Source organism: Bombus fervidus, chromosome 11, assembly GCF_041682495.2.
Source record: "Bombus fervidus isolate BK054 chromosome 11, iyBomFerv1, whole genome shotgun sequence".
Classification (NCBI taxonomy): Eukaryota; Metazoa; Arthropoda; class Insecta; order Hymenoptera; family Apidae; genus Bombus; species Bombus fervidus.
Window position 1 is genome coordinate 7,684,340 of NC_091527.1, and position 14,228 is coordinate 7,698,567.

The 14,228-nt window shown below is 51.1% G+C and overlaps 1 protein-coding gene and 1 long non-coding RNA gene across 5 annotated transcripts in view; one reads left to right on the forward strand and one right to left on the reverse strand.

Annotated features, from left to right (window-relative positions):
* The window catches only part of Pxb (putative Hedgehog signaling attenuator pxb), a 229,434-nt gene extending 225,399 nt beyond the window's left edge, over positions 1 to 4,035 (reverse strand). The window contains exon 1 of the mRNA XM_072012975.1: positions 2,352 to 4,035. The gene's annotated coding sequence lies outside the window, so the exon portion shown is untranslated. The remainder of the gene's footprint in view (positions 1 to 2,351) is intronic.
* The window catches only part of LOC139992274 (uncharacterized), a 201,145-nt gene that overhangs the window by 56,174 nt on the left and 130,743 nt on the right, over positions 1 to 14,228 (forward strand). The window lies entirely within an intron of this gene.

Sequence of the window (14,228 nt, forward strand, 5' to 3'; positions counted from 1 at the left end):
ACATGCTTTTTTACACGGCCCTGGAATTTCAAGCGATCGTTTCGCCTCGTGTACGAAGGACTCGCGTGGGTGTCGCTGTCTCCTATTTACCCGCGCGGGAAAATTCGAATACTAACGAGCGCGTTACGCAAATACGTTCGAGAGTGTGAATCGATTCCGAGAAATATCCGACGAAAATAGGACGCGTCGGTTAATTAACGCCAATGCGTATGTAAGTGTTTACGTTGGAAGGTGTAAAACCGCGTGGCGGATTCAAATAATTTATAGTAGTATTACGTGACGCAAATAAAGACGATACGCAAAACACGAGTGAAATCGCGTTCGATTATCGTTTGTCTGCTAATTAGTCTGGCGCAAGCTGCACACCGCTTTGTGTCTGTCACGTCTATCGCGAAATTAATTTCTGCCGGTCGAGTGTCTCGAAAAATTGCACGGTTTGCGGAAAGCAGCGGCGGAATCACGGGACGGGAAACGCATTATCCAAATCGAACGGGTACTGCCGTGGAACGCGGCACGCGCTTTAGGTGACTTCTAATTAATTATTTTGCAGTTGCCGGCCACGCCATCACGCTGACAGCCGCACGGATAAACAATTATCGAGCGCTTTAACGAGTACCGAGTTCTTTGGCAAAGCTACGCCTTCCCTTGTCGTTCGCCACGCGTCTCTTTCTTCCTTCCTTTTCATCGAGCTGTATTTCCATTTGATTTCGTCGCGATGCTCAGTGTCGCGTCGCTCGACCGTAATATCACGAGGATACCGAATCTTTCGAACGCGATCGTTACGAGATACCTTAACGAATTCCACGACGTTTCCCCCGGCGGCAATCAGAGCGACCGTTCTCGTTAAAGTTGCCCGATCGAAATACGTTTAAAGACGTCTTTAATCGTCGCCCCTTATCACGCTACAGTTCTACAAAGTTTCCGCGTACGGTCTGGGTCCCGCGAACCTGGTCGCATCGGGGGCGGACAAGTATTTATGTCGGTGTTCGTCCGCACGCACTTAAACCGCACGATATCTACGTAATTCGGGTCCGCCTAATGGAGATAAGCCAGAACGTACGGCGCGGTTTTCTCGGATGGCGTAATGAGCGAAGACACGAGGTCCTTAATAATGCGCTCGAACCGTTTCCTCATGGTCTTTGCCTCTCTGCCTCTCGCTCTCGCGCGCCTGGTATCTGGTCTTTTCCCTGTCTGGCCCCCCAGCGGCGCACGACGGACGCAGGTGCACCGGAATTGCCAGACCGACTCGCAAAATCTGAGCCTCTCTACGGCTTTACGACCGGCTAAAGCCACCCTCCTCGCGCCACCGGCGTAAAGTTACTAAGTACTCGAGGGGGATTCGATAACCTCTTTAGAGCGACATCGGTGACGAAATAATTAATCGTCGTTGCCGCAGGAGATCGGTCAGGGGCGTTAAACTTGATTCGAGAGGCATCAGCCTCTCGCGATCTTCGAGCTTAACGATACGAGTAAACGGAATAATTTGCTAAGAATAATTCTCTTGGGAATAAGTTGGTCGCGTGGGAAGACGAAGCGCAAGGCGAGGAGCGGGGAAAATCAAACCTGTTTGAAGAGCGAAACGCAAACGTATTTCCTGGAAAGTACCCATAACCGAGAGAGAATCCCGGTCCCCGTGGAATACGAATTAGTCGGAGATATATTGTAAATACGAAAGTACTCCCTGGTTTGATGTTCTCGAAATTATTAATTACCGGCAACTTCGCAGCGCGGGAAGTTTTCGTTTGATCATCCAAGTTAAGCTGCGTTAGACACGGTTAGCGCTTAGGTGGTTACTTGCCTATAAACGTTATACGCGTTGCATCGCCGTTTCGCATCACGTCCTACGTGTATATTCGATCGTCGAATGACCGCAGCGCTCCTTGTGTCTTGTTAATTTCGAAATACAAAAAAAAAAAAAAAAAAAAAAGAAATAAAAGAGAAGAAAAGACTAACCTCCCGTGCAATTCCGAAGAGCAATCAACGGAGTTCGTTCAACTTCAAAGAACACGCGAGAATGGTTAAATTACAGGATGAAATGCGCGATACGGCTCGGGTTAAAGGAAAGAATAACGCAGAGCTATTACGGGGGCGATACTCTGGAAAGTCTGACGGTCGTCGAGGGTTAGAAAGTAATAGACCGAGAAATTCCTCGGAGACGAGCGAAAGGTCGCCAAGTCAGCCAGCTAGCGCATAAAGAAATTTTTGCTTCGGGCTTCGCCGGCATTTCCCGTGAGAGTCTGTTCCCCGTCCCATTCCCTTCCTTTTCCGATTCTTCTCCCGGCATGGCTATGGTGCGCGCCTACAGCCAATCTTGTCCGCTAATAAAGTGTACGTACGTCGCAGCGACTTACCTTTCGATCCTGGACGGAAGCCCCGTTTGTCACGACTGCGCTGCCAGCATTCTTCGCTGTGACAGTTGGCGTGTCCACTTTTCCCCTTGACTGATTTTCGTCCGTTCTCTATGGGATCTCGCGACGTGTTGTTCGGTGAGCAACGTGCATGCAACCGTCAAGTTCAGGGTTGACGACGTTTCCACGGAAAACCAGCGACGGACAGCGGGTTCCCTTCCCTCTATTCTCGACCATGTAATCCGGCTCGTTTCTCGAAAGTGTCTCTTCGTTCCTTCACTTTGAACTTCTCCAAGATTCAAGGTCTTCCCGTAACTCGTTCCGCTATTCTCATCGCGTTCCTTTCATCCTCGTCTCGAAACAGGAAACCTTCGCCGACTTCGCACAGCGGATCAAACGCGTTTCATTCTCGACGATTTATATCTTGGCTCGACGATCTCCAGATTGATCGTCGACGATCGTACGAATCGTCGTTGCTCGTACATGGGACAACGGTCGAGAGAAACGCGTGCAGCGGTTAATCGTTCCTCGTTACGCGGTAGCTCGATCGTCGTTCTACTGGATCCGCTGATCGAAAGGAGATCTCGCAACCTCTCGCCAATCCCTTCCCTCTTTTCTTGCCCGTTCGTCTAACTCTAGGCTGGTCCGTCGACTACGGCGATTTTATTGCGTCGAGAGGATGCAACGTGGCCAGATGTTCGATAAGGCGCTAATGCGCTAATTGGCAGCCGAACACCGCGTATCCTGTCGTTCGAGTTAATTATATTTAATTGTCGGGCCATTAATCGTATCTTTAATTACCCACTGTACGCTACGTACGCCGTGCCTCGAATGTCGTGCGAGTTGTACGTCGAAATCTCAACGATCCGAACTGGATAGATCGAATTCACCGTTCGACGGGCCCCGCGATCGGCCGCGAGCGAGGACGAAAATCGTGAGAAATCGGCGACGGCGACAGATGAAGAGGCGATTCGATCCCTTAAAGGTAAAAGGGAAAGAAGAAAGGCAAAGCTACTCGTTTGCTCTTCGACGCTCCCGGTCTCTTCGACAACGGTCTCTTACGGTTCTCCGATGCGCTTCAGCGGTTTCCCGAGAGGATCGTTCTTTCTCCTCAAAAGAGTTTCGCAGACGGGGAAGGAGCGCGAGCTCCAAGAAGGGTCGTCCACTTTCTTCTCCTTAGGGTGGCGAGATCCTTTTTCCACGGATTCACCAACGTCCCTCCGGGCCGCTACCGCTCCCAACGCAAAGTTCCCTTATTACTGGGATCGATCGGTCACTTTTTCTCTTCCACGCTCGCTCCTCGTCCGTCGGAAAAAGGTCGCGCAAGATTCCCGCTAGCTTTATCTACCGCTTTGCCAGGCGGTCTTCGTTAACCCGGGACAGAGAGGCGCGGATCCGCGAAATCGCCACAGTCGAGTTCCCACCTAACGAACTCCAGGCCACTACGCTCTGTTTTGGTAACAGGCGCGCTTTCCACGCCGCTGCACAGTCTCTGGTTCGCTGGCACGAACGAACGGCAGATACGGTTCGATCGAAAGTCACGTCAAATTACGCGAGTCGAACCTGTCCCCGGGATTTCCAATATCTCGTCGCGCGATGGGTCTCGCGGAACGAAATCGAAACTGTGTTTATCGGCGATCGTAATCGAACGATGCAACGACGGAACACGAGGTTTTTAGAGATTCACGAGTCCAGCGAGCTGTCGAGGACCGCGCGATCGGTCGGTTGTTGTCGCGACGAAAGTGTTCGCGAACACGAATGCCAAAGGTAAGCTCACCGAGAGAGGAGGTGATCCCGCAACGAAGCGGGTTCTCGGCACGACTGAGAGGCTCGAACCTCGACGACGAGAGCCACCCCCACGGGAGGGTGGCAGAGCGAGATACAGAGAGCGAGAGGGAGGCAAGCCGCGGGCTGAAACGAGAGGGCGAGCGGCCCAGAGCGAGACGGACTGTGCGCAGTCGCAAATTCGAAAGCCGGGCGACGATATTAATTACATCCTTTCGACCGACGGAAACGAATCGAGCGCAGCACACCGGAATATAACGAGACTGCGGCGTGCGCGTTTAAAATCTATCCGCCGCGTGTCCTTTCGAAAACTTGAACGTTCTAGCGCCGCCGTACGGATTTTCGCGGCTCACCGTTCACATCTTTCCATCGAGTCGACCCTCTCTCGATCTGCGATGCGCTCCCTCGGTAAGCACCCCAAAATAATGGATGGATAATCTGTTCTGGCGTGGTCCGCCGGGACTAAAAGGTTCCTACGAATTCGTCGATCGTTCTCCTCTGCTCTTCTCCGCTGTTTTGTTTCCCTTCGTTCCTCCCCCTCGTTCACCATTTCCCTTCGTTTACCATCGCCCTTCGAGATCTCTCGGGACGCGTTTCCCCCGAAGCCACCCTGTTGATCGCCGAGCTTTCACTTCGTCCAAGCGTCGCTCCGATCGCTCTCGTGGAATATTTGCAACAATTCTACAAAATTCACATGAACGTAATGAGAAAAGAAAGAGGAAAAACGGCTGCAACGGAGAACGGGAAAAGTCGATTTCGTAGCGAACTGTCGTCGATTAGAAAACGCTGTCGCAATGACCAATTCGAGGGATGACCGTTCGATTACTTGGCCGACCGTGTTCGGCGATCTGGTCGAGAATCTGGTGGAAAACTTTCAACGTTAATTGCCGCGAATTTGCATCGGATTTCCCTCGGCGTTGGTTCACGCGCGCGCGACGTACAAACGTCGGGAAACAAGCGGAGTCGATACGGCGCCTTTAGTGGCACATTGCGCGTGTCGTTTGCATAGAAACTACAGTTTATGGTCGCCTCTTCCGACGTTCGATGCTACGACTTCCGCTCTACGGATCCTATTGGCGGTTTCGGTAGCAAGCTCGGCAATTAGAAGCGCTCCGACCGCTGCCACGCCATAAACGCAAAACTGTTGGACGCCCACGCGTCGCGGTCACCTCGCGCGTGAAAGTCCAAGGGAATCGCGGCCATACGTGTTCGTCTCTCACTTGAACGCGGATAAAATCGTCGCGTCCCTACGGCGGCACGTCGGATTTACGATGGGAAGAACGCGAGAAACACTCGTGTTACGAGAGTGAACATCGCCGTGAAGAAACTCGTTCCAGTGACGGCCTCGGTCGATGGAGAAAGTGACCGTGGACTCGATCGTCGTTTTACCATTTCGAATCGGGATTCGCGTGCTTCTACGCCACCGTTAGAGGTTTATTAAACGGCCCGCGTGTGTGTTGACTCGAAAATGGATTGCAACGATTTAAAAATGAAAATTAAGGTAAAGTATCGCGATACTAGATTTCAACGTCGAATCAATCACCTCTTAAGAGAGATGGATCGATCTTTTTGCCGGAATCGGCCCTTCCAACAAACACCTTCGAATCCCGAGTTACACCCTCGTTATACCAGGTTAATGGAATTAGTTATCGGAAAGTTTGACGGAAAACAGAGGAAAGTGGTGGTTGCGAGGCGCAGCGATGGCTCATACACGTAATCCGTGATACAGAGCCCAATTTTTCGCACACTGCGCGCCGATGGTAGGGCGAACACGCGTTGGCTAAGTAAAATATTGATTTATTGAATATTGAATATTGAGGCAACTAAACGCTTCGAATAAAACAAAAAAAAAAAAAAAATAAAAAACAACGAGCACGCACTATCGGGACAGGATTTTTTCCCGAAGGATGGAGGTTCTTTCGAAGCGATCGGGACGAGAACTGTATAACGCGACGAATTTATATCGTCGATAAGATTTCTCGTCGCAAACCCCCGCAGACACTCGTCAACTCGATCGGGACTTTAAAACAATTTTGATATCTCATCTCTCGCGAAGGCAGAGCCCCAAAGCGTTCTTCGAGCCGCGAGCGAGCGAAATCTTTATCAGGTCTGGCACCCCTGGAGGTGGAAGGGAGTGGAAGAAAACTTTTCAATTTCCGTGGAAAAAACCGCATTACCGTTCTCGACCGATCGACGATTCGGCGATACGCGTCGTCGCCGCGCTGTCGAAGGAACATTTATCACGAGACGGTTTATCAAAGGCTTATCTCGCGAAACCGAAACAATAATTCAGGAAAGTTGTCGCGCGTACAGACCGGCACAAAAGCGACCGGGCAAACTTTGGCCACCGTTATTTGGGGATGTTATTACACGACGCTTCGCAAACCATCCGTCCTCTCTTCCATTCTCTCCTCCCTTAATCCGAATAAAAATGTCCCGTTGTTTGACAGCATTCGCCATGATATTTTTATTCGGATTAAACGCGATCGGTGCCCGTTGAGGGACCGGCGCCATGTTTACCAAAAACCTTTTTTACGCTTCTTTCCGCAAACATCCGAACGTTCTCGAAACTCGACGACGGCTCTTTTCCACTTTTTCACACCCGACTGTTGTCCCGGGACATCGTATCCACGCTCGTACGCATACACCGGCCTTAATTAAACTCGTTTCGAGGTTCGATATTAACTAAATCCGCGTCAATGTAAATTCCGACATGGTCGCGCCTCGCCGATACTCTCGCCCGCTGTTCTTCGGATAAATTAATATCGCGGAGGTGGCTGGGAACACGTGTTCCGGACGCCAACGAGGATTCACTAGCAAGTACATGCGATGTTCCTGCTGGCTACATACACCTGGATGTCCGTCCCCAGGCTATTAATATACTTTACATTAACCGGCGCACCGGTTCACCGCTGATCAACGTTCGAGAAGAATTGTGCTTAATCCGTGTGTCCTTTAAACTTGAATAACGTAATCCCACGAAATCGTCTTGGAAGAAGAGGAGGCTGTAACTAACCGGTTGGCGGGTAGAAAATTTCCTGCGGCGCGGCGGATCGAGGGAGAACAAGGGCAAAAAGAGGGAACAAAAAGAGCGGGCTAGAGCAGCTCCGGAGGAGCGAAATCTGGAAAAGTGCTCGATCGATTCCTTGGGCGAGGGAGGAGCAATCCTTTTCTCTCGCGGTAGTCCACCTTTCGATCCAACGTTTCCCCTTCCTGTCCCTTTCCCGTCGCCTGCCCAGTTTCCCCCGGTTCCTTTCTCCCGTGGCCAAATAAATTAGTTGTCACGAAGGAGGAGAGCAGAAGCCGGCCAGCTGGCTGGCAGACGAACGATAAAATTACCCGAGCGAGCTTAGCGCCAAGGAACAAAGTTGAGCGTTTGCGGAAACGGTTTAAGGGCGCTCGCGAGGCTACCGAGGTTAATTCGCTGCACGAATGGCCGTGGATTGGCCACAATTTGGCCAGCGAATGGAAACCGTTGGGACGAACGATATCACGCGGCAGTGCAGCGTCGCGATGAAGGACCGTTTGATGGCTATAAAGCTCGGCAGCTGGTGAGTTTCAAAGGTAACGAAATTTATCGTCCCGTCGCCTAGACGGAAGACAGCAAAGAGGAAGAAGAGCCGGCGCGAGGAGAGAAATAAATGGGCAGGGATAAGTTCGGTTTAAAACGTCGAAATTGAAATTCTACGTCATTGCGGCTTCGATAATTCCGTTTCCGGGGAACGGAAGTCGGCGTTGCGGAGCGCGCGCAGCTTCGTCGTCTCGCCGAGTGCAGATCGAGTGACACGTAGTTAGGAAGGTGCCTCACCTAAATCTCGATGGCTGGCTTTTCTCGGAACCGGAGGTCCATAATTCTACGAGAGCTCGTCCGACGGAAGGATTCCCAGGAAGAGTCCGTGGCCTTCGAATCGAACCAGTCTGCAAACGGAGGTGAAAAAATCAGGAGACAATGTAGAGGAAAAGGACGGAAGACAGAATCCGCGAGAAGAAATGAAAAAATAGAGGAAAGCTACTTTTCAGTCGAGCGAAAAAGGGAGCACGGAGAAGCAGAATTATGCATGAAAAATAGCGGAGAAACGGAAGAAAACGGTAGGAAGAAACGATAGGATACGAATAGTCTGCAAACCAGGATTCGATGCTTTGGGAATGCAGGAATTCGCAGCAAAGAGACGCGAAAACGGAGGAAGATGCGATGCGCGTATACGGCCACAGGCGAAATCAGCATAGAAGCGACATTAATATCCATTATATTCCCTACTGGCGTCCTTCCCCGTCCGCCATCGTCCGTTCGTCTTCTTCCGTCCATTGCCGCAGAAACGGCACATCCGCGAACCGTTTCGTGATTTATAGAGAAAGTTTAGCCCCGTGATTACCCGACGAGGCCCCGTGTAGCGACAGTTGGCAACTCACCCACACACCGTTGTCGCGTCCATAGCGAGCCACCCTTTCTCCTATTTTCCGTTATCTCGCTTTCCGTCATTCGCTCGAATTAGTCGAAATGCCGTGTTTCCGGTCACGTTGTTATCTGTTCCGGGCGAGCGTCGTAAAAATCCGAGCGATCTCACCGGCAGACCCTCCACGAGAATCGGCGACAGACGCCTCGAGAGATTCTTAAGCGGTGCGTCGAAGCGTGGTTATTAGAAGCGATTCGTCGTCGAATGTTCGACTCGCGCGTAGAATTAAATTCGAATTGCTTCGAGCGAGGGATTGGGTACTTTGAAAACCAGCGACACACGTCCCGACGCATAGCGCAAACCCGATTCGATTCAATGTTCCCGAGAGAAGGTAACGTTTCCCGTGACAGAATCGGGACGCGAGACGGTACGGTCGGCGCGGGGAAAGCGCGTGCGCGTTACTCGATAAAAACGGTCACGGAGCGGATGACATTATTTGAGAGATAAACGGAATCCTCTGTTCATTTCGCATTCTTTCGGTTTCCAGGACGGTGAGCGCATCGCGTATCTGTCCCGGCCACGGAATTCTGTGTGCGCAGAGACGACGGAATTGCCGCTGTCAGACGGCGTCTGGGCCGCGTAGTCGCGTAAGAAGGAAACGGACGAAAGCGCAATCCGTGCATAAACGATCGAGATATTTTCCTCTTTCGACCGCGAGATTAAACGCCGTAGCAAGAGACGCGCGCGAGACGACGTAATCTCGCCGTGCGGGTTCTCGCGTTCGAAAAAGCGGCTCGAGTTTCGGCCAACTGCCCCCAAACAGCATCGCCTTTGACGTTCCTTGCCACGCCGAACGACGCAGGAATACGTTACGAGGCGATTATTTCATCGTCATCGCGCGACGATAAACGAATTACGCGAGCGAGGAACGCTGCAGGGCGTGTAAAACCACGAAAATCATGGCATAGCCGTTGGTAGAGAGAGAGAGAGAGAGAGAGAGAGCACGGAGACGGGGTGTTTTTCGTGGTACGACACGTACCAGCGTCGAGAACGTAATGCCTTGCACACGGGATAATGCGGTCTCGGTGTCGTCGGTACTCTCTTCGTCTTCTTGTCGCGTGAACCGTCTCATGCTCCGATGCAGATGCGCCAAAAACTACGTACTCTCTCGACGAGACCGCGCGCCGCTCCTGCCCCTCCCCGCTGTTAACCTCCCTTTCCTCCTTTCGCGTCGTCTTTATCCACCCCCGGAGCTCGAATCTCGCTCATCCCAACCAGATGTCGCGTTATGACTCTTGCACGAGCAACTACCGCCTACAATTCTCCTTGCGGCGTCTACGTTCGCCAGATGTCATGTAAAAAGTTCCGCGAGCTCGTCGCCTAAGAAGGCTTTCGCGATTCGTTACCGAGAGCGCGAGCGATGGTACTTGCGTCGCGCTTAAACGTTCGTGTACATTTAAATTTCGAAGTTAATGGCGTGTGGTCCGAGCAGCGAAATTGATGGAACACAAAGTGCAGAAGAGCACGCTGGGAAGGAACGCGAGAATCTGCCGAGCATTTGTAACACGGTATTATATTCTCTTTGCAGGCAGACTTTGCAGTTCCTCCTCGTCTTTCGGTAGGGTTATTCACGTTCGTATTCTCCGAGCAATGTGATATAGACAAAGCCGCGAAGTACCCTCCATCGAGGCGAAGCATCGGTGGAATTACGGTTACTTAAAAAAAAAAAAAAAATACTTAACTCGGTAGAGATAGGACTATTAAACCCCACACGATCCGACCGAGTCTCGTCGTTTTAATTGTTCGATTGATCGACGGAGAAGGAAACAAAGTACCACTTCGGTACCCGTCGATGCACGTTGTTACGAGTCTCGAAACACGGAATCCTTCAGCGACAACAGCACTCGGGCTACTTTGCACCCTTCTCCGGCGAAACGATATAAAGCTCGTCAACTTTCCCCCTAATTGATTCGTCTGTCCTTTATCTCCGGCCTTCTATCGTCGATAAAGCTCGTAGAGCAATCGTTACGTCACCCCGCCCACGAAACACGCGCGAGTCGTTTCCCCTCGATGACCAGCCCCTGGAGAAAGAAATTAGCCGTGAGTTAGCCCCATCCCCTACGAGTTCCCGGCACCGTTTACACGCGCGTGATTAATGTCCTTAACGTTGATCCCGCGATTTTAATAACCGTTCGCCCCCGGTCTGCGCGAATATTTACGAGTGCCGCTAATAGGTAACGCGTTTAATGTCAGTTGCGTTGCGGAAATCGAGGAACGCGGGTGTCGAAGGTATCCCGCGGTGCACAGACGCGTTCTTCCAAGGGAAAACGCCGCTGGGCACCGCGGGGGTGCTCAGTGTTCGCGCCAAGGACGAAACTTTGATGAGATTCGAGCCACGTGACTGACTGTCAGGTCGATGGGCAGGTCAGGTCGAGCCGTGTCGCCGACACGTGTCGTGGGAATGTCTTTCTATCGCAACGATGAATTCGTTCAAAGGAAGATCACTTTCTTTTTGACGATGGATTTTAATATGGGGGCCGCTTCGGTCTTCTGAAAACCTGTTCATATTGGGAGTCGATAGAACGAGATTAATTTTATTGGCTGGCAACGCCACCCCCATAAAGGGGAGGTGAGTGGGGATAAAAGGGCGCGCCACGGATGAAAGATTAATTCTCGTGGAAATTGGTTTTCCCTTAAATTAGAAGTTATTAATATCGTTGATAGAATAAAATATGAAAATGTGCGACGGGAGAACGTATCGTAACAATAACCAGAATATCGATGTTGCGGGTATACGACGACACACCCTTCCCCCACTAATTCACCCGTTTAAAGCCGACATCTCTGTAAATCATTCCATCGTCCCGTTTCTGGCAACAACGAGCGATTCCTCGCCGGTTTTTTTTCTTAGGAAAATCCGTAGATTGGCGAACAGTTGGGAAAAGTAACGAACAAAGGATTACAGTGGCCGTTCAATTTATCGACAACAAGGAATACTCGGGTCGCGAAACTATTCGAAACGGATCAGGCGGATCTCGGCGAACGCAGGTTTCACAGGAAACGATAAGGAAAAGAGAGAGAAACGGTGGCTACCGTAAGCGTAGTTCGATTTTTTACGAGACGGCATTTCGCGCGGCCAACTTCTCCAACAAATTCTATTACACGGCCGGTGTAACGATCGTACCGCGGAACAGTAACGAAAACTTTCGCTCGGTCAGAACCGCAGCTCCGACTCTCTCGCTTAAAACAAGAGCTGTTTGGAAGGAGCGAAAAAGTGAGAAACAAGAAAAAGAAGAGAGATAAAAAAAGACGCGGAGAGCGGTCGTGCGAGGGATTTGGTTTAGGGTAGCGGTGATGGTCGAAAGAGAGAAAACGGAGACGAGTGCTCGTATCCCTGGCACCGATGAGCTACTTTTCCCCCTGGGTATTCGTCACCGAATTCGATGAAGCTGTATATAGAGCGACGCTTTCGGTGAACGGAGTTAATGCAGTTCGGTGCTGCCGGGCGATAAAGTTTTTAGCGTCGCGTCGGCCGCAATCGGCGTCGCGCGGCACGCTCGCAATTCCCTGCTGCCGATTTAGACTACGCCATAAAACGAGGTTCGAGCGTCGCGCGATTAATTTCGCGGTTATTCTTCCGTGTCGAACCGCGTCCATTTTCCCTCACCAGCTACCTTTGTTGCCTCGACCCGATCTCTTTTCAAAAACCATAAAAGTTACGCCGGATGAGTGTCGTTGGTACGTTGGTTTAGTGCCTGGTAAATTTCACAACCACCGTGCTTGCAAGAACTGTGGATTATTAGCGTTGGAATTCTCGCTACAGAGCAGAGACCTTTACGAGTCTAACAATAAGATCTTAGACAATTGTCCACGTCGCATCGTGCAGCAGATATTCAGCCACGATAACATCGCTGTTTGCCTCAACCATTTACCGCTGAAACGGCCAAAATTCCCTTTACACGCGATGAACAAGTCCGAATACGCTTTACGAAGCTCGTGTGAAAGTGTTAACGCAGGTTCAAACTTTATCAACAGGCAATCGGACGAATCGAGCGTCGTTACGAGCAATCCGGTTTCAGAATAGAACATTCTCGTGGCGCGAAAACCCGACGAACGATATTTTTGGGTATTCGAGGGTTGTATCTACGCCTCATCGCTTTGTATCTATGCTTGTGGTACGGAACGCGTCGAAAGACGTTCTTTGCGCGCAGTGTCAAAGAGCCTTTGCGCCATACCAAAGAAAGAAGCGAGAGAGCGCGGGCGACGAAGGAAGCTGAGACATAGCGTACAATCTCGGGACAAAGAGCTCGTCAACTGCATTTGCTTTGAGTCGCGACGGAACGGCGCTAAACACGTTGTAAACCCGCGAAACCGTGTTACTTACGTCCGCGCGTATGTAAACTCGCCGTATTACGCAGAGCTGCGCGATAGACGCCTGTTAAAAAGGATCTCCTATCTCGGGGAATACCTCTCGAGATTTGATAAATTTCCTTGACGCGTTATACGAAACGATGCGAGTATAGAATAACGCGACAATGTGGTACCATTCGGCGTTCACAATTCTGGAGCAGAAAAGTTTTAACAAAAAACGTGACCTTACTATTTTTATTCTTCTTTCCTTTTCGAATTAATCTTTGAGAATCGTCACGGCAGTAGTACACGCCACAGCACGCTTAGGAAAAAATGGCAAATTTAACGAACCAGTTCGCCGAAGGGACGAACACATGGTGGACGACTCGATTCGGGCATAGTTAGAAGCGCGACGATACTAGAGCTGCCGTGGCAAACCCAGTTACCGGAATACGTAGGAGAAGTTGGTGGTAGACCGAAACTCGCGATAAACGCAAGCTCACGGGGACTCGAGGGATGAACGCGGCAGCCAAGGCGAGATCGAGAAGTTTCGCAACAAACAATAACAACAACAAGAACGACAGCAACGGGAGGAGCGAGAGCGGTAACAACGGCGGCAACAGCCACGCTGCGAGTGCACGCGTCGACGATAATTACAACAATAACTGCAACTACACAGGTGGAGACGGAGGACCGCGCGGCTGGTTTAATTAGAATCCTCTCTGTCGCCCGGCTTAAACGTGGCCGCGCTTTGAGCCGCCCGTTAAACCCGCCAGACAACGGAACCGTAAAGTGCGGATAACGCGCCGCTCTAGCACCATTCTCGCCGTGGCTCTTTCACCTTCCGCTCGATTCCACGCCATTCCGCCATCGTTCGTCCCCAAAATTCACGTCGGTCGCGCGTGTCTTTGCGAATTTTCTCCGACGAACTAACCCGTTTCGCGGCTGTTGCTCGCTCACGCCGGCTTGTTGCAGCGACGTGCGATTAATCAAGCTCCCTAATTAAGCGCATAATTAATATGGAGTCTCGCGCGAAATGGTCGCACGGCCGCGAGTCTGTTGCGTAGAATAAATCACCGGCAGGGTGTTATTAATTTCCGACGAAAATTGTCGCAGCAAAAACTACCGGCTAAGACGATCGATCACATTGACAGGGCGACTGCGTACGCTGGATTCTCGGCGCGGGACAACCGGATGAACCGGCACGAAACGAAGCTGCCTCGTTTCGACGTGAAACCATAGGGGAGAGAGTGTCGAATCGATATTTCTCGGGCGAACGAATAGAGACGCAGCGAGGTGCGTTTTAAAGGGACCAAGATGAGACACGGGGTTGCCCGGACGGGGGAAGAGC